Genomic DNA, 9,137 nt, shown 5'->3' on the forward strand with positions numbered 1-9,137 from the left:
ACTCTACTCTCTCTCTCTCTCTCTCTCTCTCTACTACTCTCTCTCTACTCTCTCTCTCTCTCTCTCTCTCTCTCTCTCTCTCTCTCTCTCTCTCTCTCTCTCTCTCTCTCTCTCTCTCTCTCTCTCTCTCTCTCTCTCTCTCTCTCTCTCTCTCTCTCTCTCTCTCTCTCTCTCTCTCTCTCTCTCTCTCTCTCTCTCTCTCTCTATCTATCATTTACATGGCACAAGTGTTTGTCCACCACTTTAAAGTGAGAGCTGCTCCACCTCAAAATCGGCTCGAAGATTGAAAGTCAACTGTTTGAGAAACTCTTTGAATCAGCCAACAATAATAACATATTTACATTGTCTCTGAAAAGTAATCACGTCAGAGCTACAGGGTCCCATGATTTAATAAGGTTCGACTTAATTCAATCCTATGATTAAATACAGAGTTTAATCCTATTTCAAATGCCATTTTATGAGCCTCAAACCGATTGTCTTCAGTGCTTATCCACATATTTCTTCCTGGAACTTACTTGCACGATTTTGACTATTTCATTGCCCTATTTGATGTCTTCTACCTTTATGTTAAGCTTATTGGCTGTTGCATTGTTGGAGGAGTCTGTGACTTCAGATCTTGAATTGTGCATAATGACAATAAATCCATTGTTATTGTTTTTTTCCCGTTAGAAATTGGTTAATTTATGGCTGATTGCGAGTGCCTATCATTACACACTGTATTGAATAACCTAGCTTTCATTACAACCTTTTATTCAGAGTTGCTCTACTCGTTTGTTATTCTTTTGAAACCTCCCCAGCAATTACATTAATGCACACATTATCTGTTTTCTTTTTTTATTACTGCCAAATTGTATTCCATTATATTTCTATTTTATTATTATTATTATAGTTTTCTTAAAATAGTTCTCTATCTGTGTTTTTTTTTTTTTTCTTACTTTTATGTATGCACCACGACACCAAGTCAAATTCCTCGTACGTGTCGACTGGTAATAAACATGTTTCTGAGAAGTTACTTATATCATAAACTCTTTCTCTCTGTGTTATACTGAGCTGTGGTGGAGTGCAGCAGACCTGCAGGTAGCTGACGTTGGGCGTGTTGTAGATCTTCATGTTGGTGGTGTTGGTGGAGGGCAGCTGAAGGCCGTCTCTGAACCACAGCACGGCGGCTGCAGGGTGAGCCTCCACCTCACAGCTGATGTTGGCCGAGTTCCGCTCCCACGTGTACACCGTCACCGAGCCCAGGATCTTAGGAGCATCTGCACGACACAGAGGAGGGGAGAGGACACTGATTATCTGAAGTCTTCAATCTTTCTGGCCAGGAGGCATCTATAGTTTTTAACACAGTTTAGATTTAACCACGCCCACAACATAGATGTATCAAGAGAACGACTTTTTACTTTGACTTTTTACATTTTGAACACAAATACCTGTACTTTCTACTTCTTACATTTTGAACACAAATACCTGTACTTTCTACTTCTTACATGTTGAACCCAAATACCTGTACTTTCTACTTCTTACATTTTGAACACAAATACCTGTACTTTCTACTTCTTACATTTTGAACCCAAATACCTGTACTTTCTACTTCTTACATGTTGAACCCAAATACCTGTACTTTCTACTTCTTACATTTATTGGAGCACTTCTCCGAATGGTCAAAGCGCTTTACATTACATATTACACATCATACCTGTAACAGTGAATACAGCAAATTAGGGTGAAGTGTCTTGCCCAAGGACACAAAGTTATGTGTACTTTTCAAAGCCCATACTTCTTTACTTTGACTTGAGTAAAGAAGTTTAGTCAGTACTTCTACTTTTACCAGAGTATTTTTAAACACGAGTAGCTGTACTTCTACTTGAGTAAAGGATGTGTGTACTTTCTGTACAACACAGAGGAAGGGAGAGGACGCTGAATATCTGAAGTCTTTAATCTGGCCAGGAGGCATGTATCATTTTAACACAGTTTAGATTTAACCACGCCCACTTCTGCATTGATATAGCTCTGCGCAACTGTGTCACGGGTGCATCAAGAGAACAACAAAAGTTATATAAGGTCTACCCTAGATTGATTTCAAAAGGATATGGGTCGCGAAATGTAATCAATTTATGAAGTATTTATCTGACCATAAATAAAATTAGCTAACTCTCCCTCACTTCCTCCCGCTTGGAGACAACTTCACTGGGTGTTGAAAGTAACAAATTACAAATACTCATATACTTTACTACAAAATGTTACAAAAGAAAAACGAGCTTTTAGGCAACAGATTGTTTGCTAGTTTATTCTTCTTAAATGGTGAATTAACTGTGATGTCATATTTGAAAAAAGCATCAATCTACTTTGAAAAATATGCTCTATCAAGCGACTGTAGCTGGCAAGTTCCTACTTCTCGGGATGAAAACGAGAAGGGTGATGCTCTGACGCTGCCTCGTTGCTTTCGTCAAAAAACAATAAATGCAACCAGGAGAAAATAAATAAGGAAACCTGGAAGAAAATCTGGAAATGAAATGTTATAATTGATCATTTTTAAACAATGATAAGTTGTTTTTGGTAGGCTTGTGCAATGGTTCTGAAATAGTCAAAACATTTACATATTTGCTCATATTTCCACCACTTTGTTTGGACATGTTCTTAAGGTCAAGGAAAGATGCAAGCTGATCTTATTCTTGCTACCAGTGAAATACTTTTTTTTAAGAAATCTTTGCATGAATAAAGACGTATGAAACACACGCCTGAAGACAGCTGGAGACAGACTGTGGGGTTTGTATATGAAACACGTGCTGAGTGCAGGACGATGGCTGTATCTTTCTATAAGGCATTCTTTAATATCCCTTTTTAAAGAAGATCCAGGGATGGTTTTATGCAGCATTAAATTGCCATTTTTTCCCATTTTACTGGCGACAAAGCGTCTTCTTTGTTGCTTTAATGTCTCACCGGGCCATTGTTACAAAGTACGTCTAATAAGCGTACGATCATACTGAGAGCTTTGAGCGAACAGAAATAACCAAGCCGAACGGTGTCACTTCAAACGGCTTCAGAAACATTCAGCCGGTACATTTTGGAAAATGAGATCCTTCCTCTCACTCCACATTGGATACCTGCAGAGACAGAAATAACACTGCGGCCATTCATGCTCACTGCGACACGCTCGTAGAGTTGAATTGAAACCATATGGGCTAAAACTCTTCACCCTTCATTTTTAGAAGCGTTGTTTGAAGAGGCTATAACAGGAGATGACTGTTTCCCTTTATTAGATCCTGCTCTCGTCACTGAGCCGTGTTTCCGAGAGTATTCTGCTGAGCTGAGGCATGACTCTGTCCTCCTGACCCCGGATCCTTGAAACCGGATTGATGGACGAGTTTGAGTCAATAGTGCTTCATCTCCTGCACCCCTGATCAGACCCCGCTCCTCCATCAGTGCTGCTGTTGGACCTTTAGACTCGATGCACAGCATGTGACCTGCAGCTTTGATTTCTGCAGCCGCTCCGTCAGATTATCGATCGTTGGCAAGTCAGAGGAAAGTATTAGTTACTGCTGCTGGGATAGGTCAGCACAGAAAACACATATTGTTCTGCATCAGGCCTTTAGCAAATAAATAAATACATTTTGCAGCGCTTTTCATGCTTTTGTTTCACCAGTGTTAATTTTGGCAGCTGTCTTTGATTGAGTCTTAGTCTTTAGACGAAAATGGTTATTAGTTTTAGTCACATTTTAGTCATTCCTATCCTTCGTAGTTTTAGTCTAGTTTTAGTCGATGAAAACTCAAAACGTGTTAGTCAACTTTTAGTCGATGAAAAATTAAATTTTAGTCAAAATGTGTCTCTATAGCCTACTCTCTGAACGCTCCGTCCCCGAAAGATCTCTGTGTCCGCTGCGGCGTGTCTGTTAGGCCCCGCCCCCCGCACACAGAGAGACCAGTCTATGAGAGAGACACAGGGAGATCGCTCTTCTGGAGTGAAGAGAGCGGAAATAATGATATTGCAAGTTAGAAACGTAAAATGCATTTTGACAGACAAGACGGACACTTGGGGGAAAATATGCTGCATTTTGAATGTCCGATAGTCCACCATTAACACCTTAAGTCCCGTCTCGTCTCGTCAACGAAAAACGAAAACTAAATAAACATTTCGTCATAGTTTTCGTTATCAAGAATCTATTTTTTGCTCGTCATCGTCTCAGTCTTGTAAAAAAGGTCGTTGACGAACCTTTTTCCGTCATAGTTTTCGTTGACGAAATGAACACTGGTTCAGACCTTTGCCGCTGAATGTGAACCGCATTGATTCTCAATTCCAAGCCAACACGCCACATTTGAACCTTCATTGACAGTTTGTGTTGCCTGAAGGCATTCAACTAATTATTCAGTGCACTTGTCTTATTAACATGAGAGTGTTATCTCTCCACTGGTGCACAAACAGAACATTTAAAAAGTGCTACGATGCAAAAATATTCAATCAAAGTGGAATCCATTGAGGAAGAGAAAGAACAACCTCCAGATGAAAGTGGTCCTGTTTTAATTGAAATCGTGCAAGTCGATCAACACAAAAGGATTGTTTGAGTTTATATCAACACTTTTATTTTCTTCTTTCTAAACCTTGAAGGCAAAGAATGAAGTGTACAAAACATCCAATCAATAGCTTGTGTTTCTGTAGTGAAGCGCTCGCTCTCGTTGCCAGGCGCCCACCGCTGGCATTGAACGTTTGCCAGATAACATTTAGAATAAAATGCTGTGTGGTTAATGTATTGAATATGCATGGTGCTGCTGTTTGCCTATTTGTTTCCCTCATTAGGCATTTATGACTCGAGCAGTTCTACGTTACGATCTGTCTGTAGCCTCAAAGCATCCTAGAGAACTTTCTGCCAACTTTTCCTGCCAAAGTTGCTCCTTGCTTGCTGGATATAAATCTGAAGTTGTGTCTTATATGTCAGCCAGCTGTGCATCTATGTCCTCTCTATTTATTCTGCCCCATAATGGCTACAAAGCTATTATTTGAGCTTTAAAGCCTTGCAAACAACAGAAGCTTTGCTCGTGCTTTTGCAGGGATCTGAATCAGAGTGTTTATCTGTCCGGCAGCGGGACATTTACGGCATTACGGCCATGATTGACGGATAAACAGATGACAGACAAAGGTGAGCTTTCTTGATTAAATTGAAACAGTGGTTGTCGGAAAAGTGTGTCGGGTTCAACCTTCATCAAAACCTCTAAACTGGTTGTGTGTTTGCATGAGCATTCAGAGTTCAGAGGCACACACACATGCTCACATTTGTGCAGAGGTCTCACATTTTAACACAGAGGATATACACCTCCCTGCTGTAGATGAGCGGCGATCCCATGAAGCCCTGAGAGGTTTCTCGTTGATTGAAGCAATTTCCTGAAAGGATGGTCAATCAGTCAGCTTTAAGTCGCTTACCACCACTCGTGTTGTCCTAGCAACTGCACATAAAGAGCCTAGGGAAAGCACCCAAAGCCGCGGGGAATGTTTTATATTATATGCCGGTACAACCTATAGGGCCGAGATCGAATCCTGCTGCCACGGTTCTGACCTTGAGTCTCCAAGTACATTTTTCATTGAGTATATAGAAAAAAGTTCTTCAAACACTTTTATAGCAACATGATGAACTGAGCCACGCAGCATCCACCATTTGAATAGTAATGTCTTTGATAAGTAGCATGTGACTCTTGTGTGGCCAATGCAATTATGATGATTTATAACTCTTAGTATAAAGGATATGTCATGTCAGAACAGAAATTGAACAAAGAAATGTATCAAGCAGCCACAGAAGTCAGAAAGGACGGCGGGAAAGAAAGAGAAGTTGTTTTGAGCGTTTAACATTTTAAGATCATGAAGTTCATCATAGTGCTGCAGGTGATTGAAAATACCAGGTCCATCTTTCAAAAGTGGATCAAATTACTCATATTGGCGATAGAAAATGGCTCCTTCGAGGTTACTCTTTTGAAAAAGCCGTTTAGAATGAAAATGGCTGCAATTTTCAAGATGGCCACCAATGATGGCTTGGAAATATTTATTGTTTTGCCAAAAAAACACTTTCACTTGAGCTGTATAAATGATATTCGTTTCAAAGCATACATTTTTGACCAGGTAGAAATCAAATTGAGACATCAGGAATGACTCAGAAGCTTATTTTTTTTTAACATATCTAAGCCATACTATCAAAAATAACCGGCCAATGGAAAACTGGGTAGCCTAACATGCATGGTAGTTGAGTTGGTGGAGGTATTTTGGGGTGTTCATGTATAGTAGTAGAGAATATTATGGGGTTCAGTGTCATTTAACATACTTTTCCAACATAGAAGACATAGTATTAGAATCAGTGTAGTTTAGTGTCCCAAATGCTTTCTAATAAGCCCCACATTTAGCCATTTTGTGTTTAAAATGACGCAAATAATGCTCTGCAGAACTTTTTATATTGTAAATTTGACTTCCCCAGAGGCAACAAAAACATATATTGCAATACCAAAATCACGGAAATTGGTCCAGTGGTTAAAATGCTGTGGTAAAATACTGTTTTCCCTTGACTGGAAATGACGGCCTTCTTGGAAATTGGTCGCCATTTAGAAAATTCAAGTCGGCAACAAGCATTTTGTTGCATTTATCAACCTTTGAAAGATTGTTCCAGTTATCTGCACTATACAGACACAAACAACTACAGCAGAAAAACAACTGCAAGTGACAGGCTTTTACTGCAGAACGCCAACATGTGTTCCAAGTATTCAACTTCCAATTGACTAACAATCCCTTTTAAACCCTTTTACTGGTCCAATAGCACACACACACACACACACACACACACACACACACACACACACACACACACACACACACACACACACAGAACAATTTGATAGATTTCCCGCTCTTATGTGCCCCTCCCCCCACATGGATCACACCTGGCACACCTGATACATGTTCAGTGTCTGTTCTTTGTATATTTACTGCAGTGTTTCATGTATACCAGTAGTCTGATACAATATGTACAGTTTGAAAGGGTGTTAAATGAAATGTGGTGATGATTAATGGTTTTTGTGTTAATGTGATAGCAGTTAAAACAGGACCGCTCAAATTTGACTGCGAACACCAAAGTAAGGGGGGGGGAACGAAGACAATAGGAAGGTTAATCTGTTTAATATCATCTTCACAGAGACATTGCTAAGAACTCTCTGCTGCGGTGGCCCATCTTCATTTACTGGACTCTCCTGGGTGTGTACGACGCCATCGTGATGTTCTTCGGTGCTTACTTCCTGTTTGACAACACCACCTTCACCAGCAACGGACAGGTAACATCCACGTGTCATTTAGGGTGCGTTTCCCAAAGTAAAAGCATCAACAAGCTGCTAAATGACGACATTTAATCTGATTTCAGTTTCGTATTTTCCACCTCGTTTTTGTTGGTAGTTTGCAAGGCTCGTGAGGGAAAGCAAGTCATATATAAATAGATATCTTTGCAACAATGTTTTTTTTAATCTTGTTGGATGTTTCATTTATCAAATATTATGCTGCATACTTCAATATAAGATATGTAGTTTTCCTATTCGTCACTTTGAGGCTCATGAATTTGTCTTTTGGGGTCGTTTTACGTTTATTAATACACATAAACCAAGGATATTTTACTTTTAAATCTCACCTTTTTTTTATCACCCATGTCCAATTTGTTTTAACTGTAGACTTCAGGAATTGCTTTAATGGTAGATCTCTTAAAAATAAAGCACCTGACCGATAATATATTTTTGGATTGTACCTGTAACACATGGTCTTACTAATAAGTCAATAATAGTAAGATACGACAGCATGGCGGGTCTCCACCATCTTCCTCTGTGTTTCTCTATTTGTTTCCTTCTTATTTCAAGCAGCTCCCAGAATCCTTTGGGTCTGCCTTGAATTGCTTGACTTCACTTTAATTTATGAATTATTTTATTCTTCTCCAGCCACAAAACTGTTGTTTATTTTTATTATGATTTGTCTTCTTCTGGCCTTCTTCCTCTTCTTCTTTTTCTCTCCTCTTACCTTTGTGTTGCTTTTTCTTTTTGCTTCTCTTCTTCCTCCTCCTCCCAGCTAATGACAACCAACACACAGATGGTAAGCCTGTCCCTGTCTCTCTGTCATCCCCCCCGACTCTCAGTTCTTCAGTCCCGTCACACAGCCTGATACCAAAACACCCATCGTCCATTCATCTCATGTTTAGTGCTTGCTGTAGTCACTAGGCTTCTGTGTAGTGTGTGTAGGTGTTAATGTAGTGATTCAGCAGCGTAACTATTCAGTGTGCATTATGTGTGTGACGACGAGTTAAAATCAGGGGATACATGAATATTAACTGCCCTCTTTCTTCCATTACCTGACATTTAGTGATCCTCCTAATGTAATCCCCCCTCAGCTGATGGAGCTCCTTTCAGAGCACGAGAGCATTGTCACATTTGCGGTTTCTCTCGAGCCATCAGGACTATTTGTATACTTCCATAAGTAAAGAGGCTGCCTTGCTTCATGTTGTCTTTGTCCATTTATAAAATGTTACACGTACTGTAGCACATTTAAAATGTTTTCCTATCAGGTTGACATCTCTTCTTCTGGTTATATTTCTCATCTTTCCCCTCCATCAGTCATCAGACGATCTATCCTCCACCTGTCAGCACCATCTGTATGATTGAGTGGTTCATTCTTGGATTGTTGCACTTGAGTTTATCCTTGTGTACCATGCAGTATTAACACCAGGCCTGTAGAGCGACCTCAAATAACACGAGTGCATTCCAACATCATTTTATTTCTCAAAAAACAAAGTATTTTTCATTTGAAATGTGTCACTAACGGCACCTTTTCTGCAGATGTTTGGAAACTGGACGTTTGGGACGCTGGTCTTCACTGTGCTGGTCTTCACTGTTACATTCAAGGTACACACACACACACACACACACACACACACACACACACACACACACACACACACACACACACACACACACACACACACACACACACACACTGTGTAAGATTATCACTTCAGTCTGAAATCACTTCAACACTCCTGTCATTGTTTGTACTGTGAGGAGGTCCTGAGAGGCAAGTGAGAAACTGATCATTTTATAAATAATAATAATAATAATAATAATAATAATAATAATAACAC

General features: G+C 39.8%; 1 long non-coding RNA gene across 1 annotated transcript in view; it reads left to right on the top strand.

Annotated features, from left to right (window-relative positions):
- The first annotated feature begins 7,157 nt into the window (after window positions 1–7,157).
- Window positions 7,158–9,137, top strand: part of LOC104965002 (uncharacterized) — an 11,338-nt gene continuing 9,358 nt past the window's right edge. The window contains exons 1-2 of the long non-coding RNA XR_800492.1: window positions 7,158–7,296; window positions 8,836–8,901. This is a non-coding gene — a long non-coding RNA (uncharacterized lncRNA). The remainder of the gene's footprint in view (window positions 7,297–8,835; window positions 8,902–9,137) is intronic.

The sequence above is a fragment of the Notothenia coriiceps genome, unplaced genomic scaffold (assembly GCF_000735185.1).
Source record: "Notothenia coriiceps isolate Sejong01 unplaced genomic scaffold, NC01 NC01_scaffold00037244, whole genome shotgun sequence".
Lineage (NCBI taxonomy): Eukaryota > Metazoa > Chordata > Actinopteri > Perciformes > Nototheniidae > Notothenia > Notothenia coriiceps.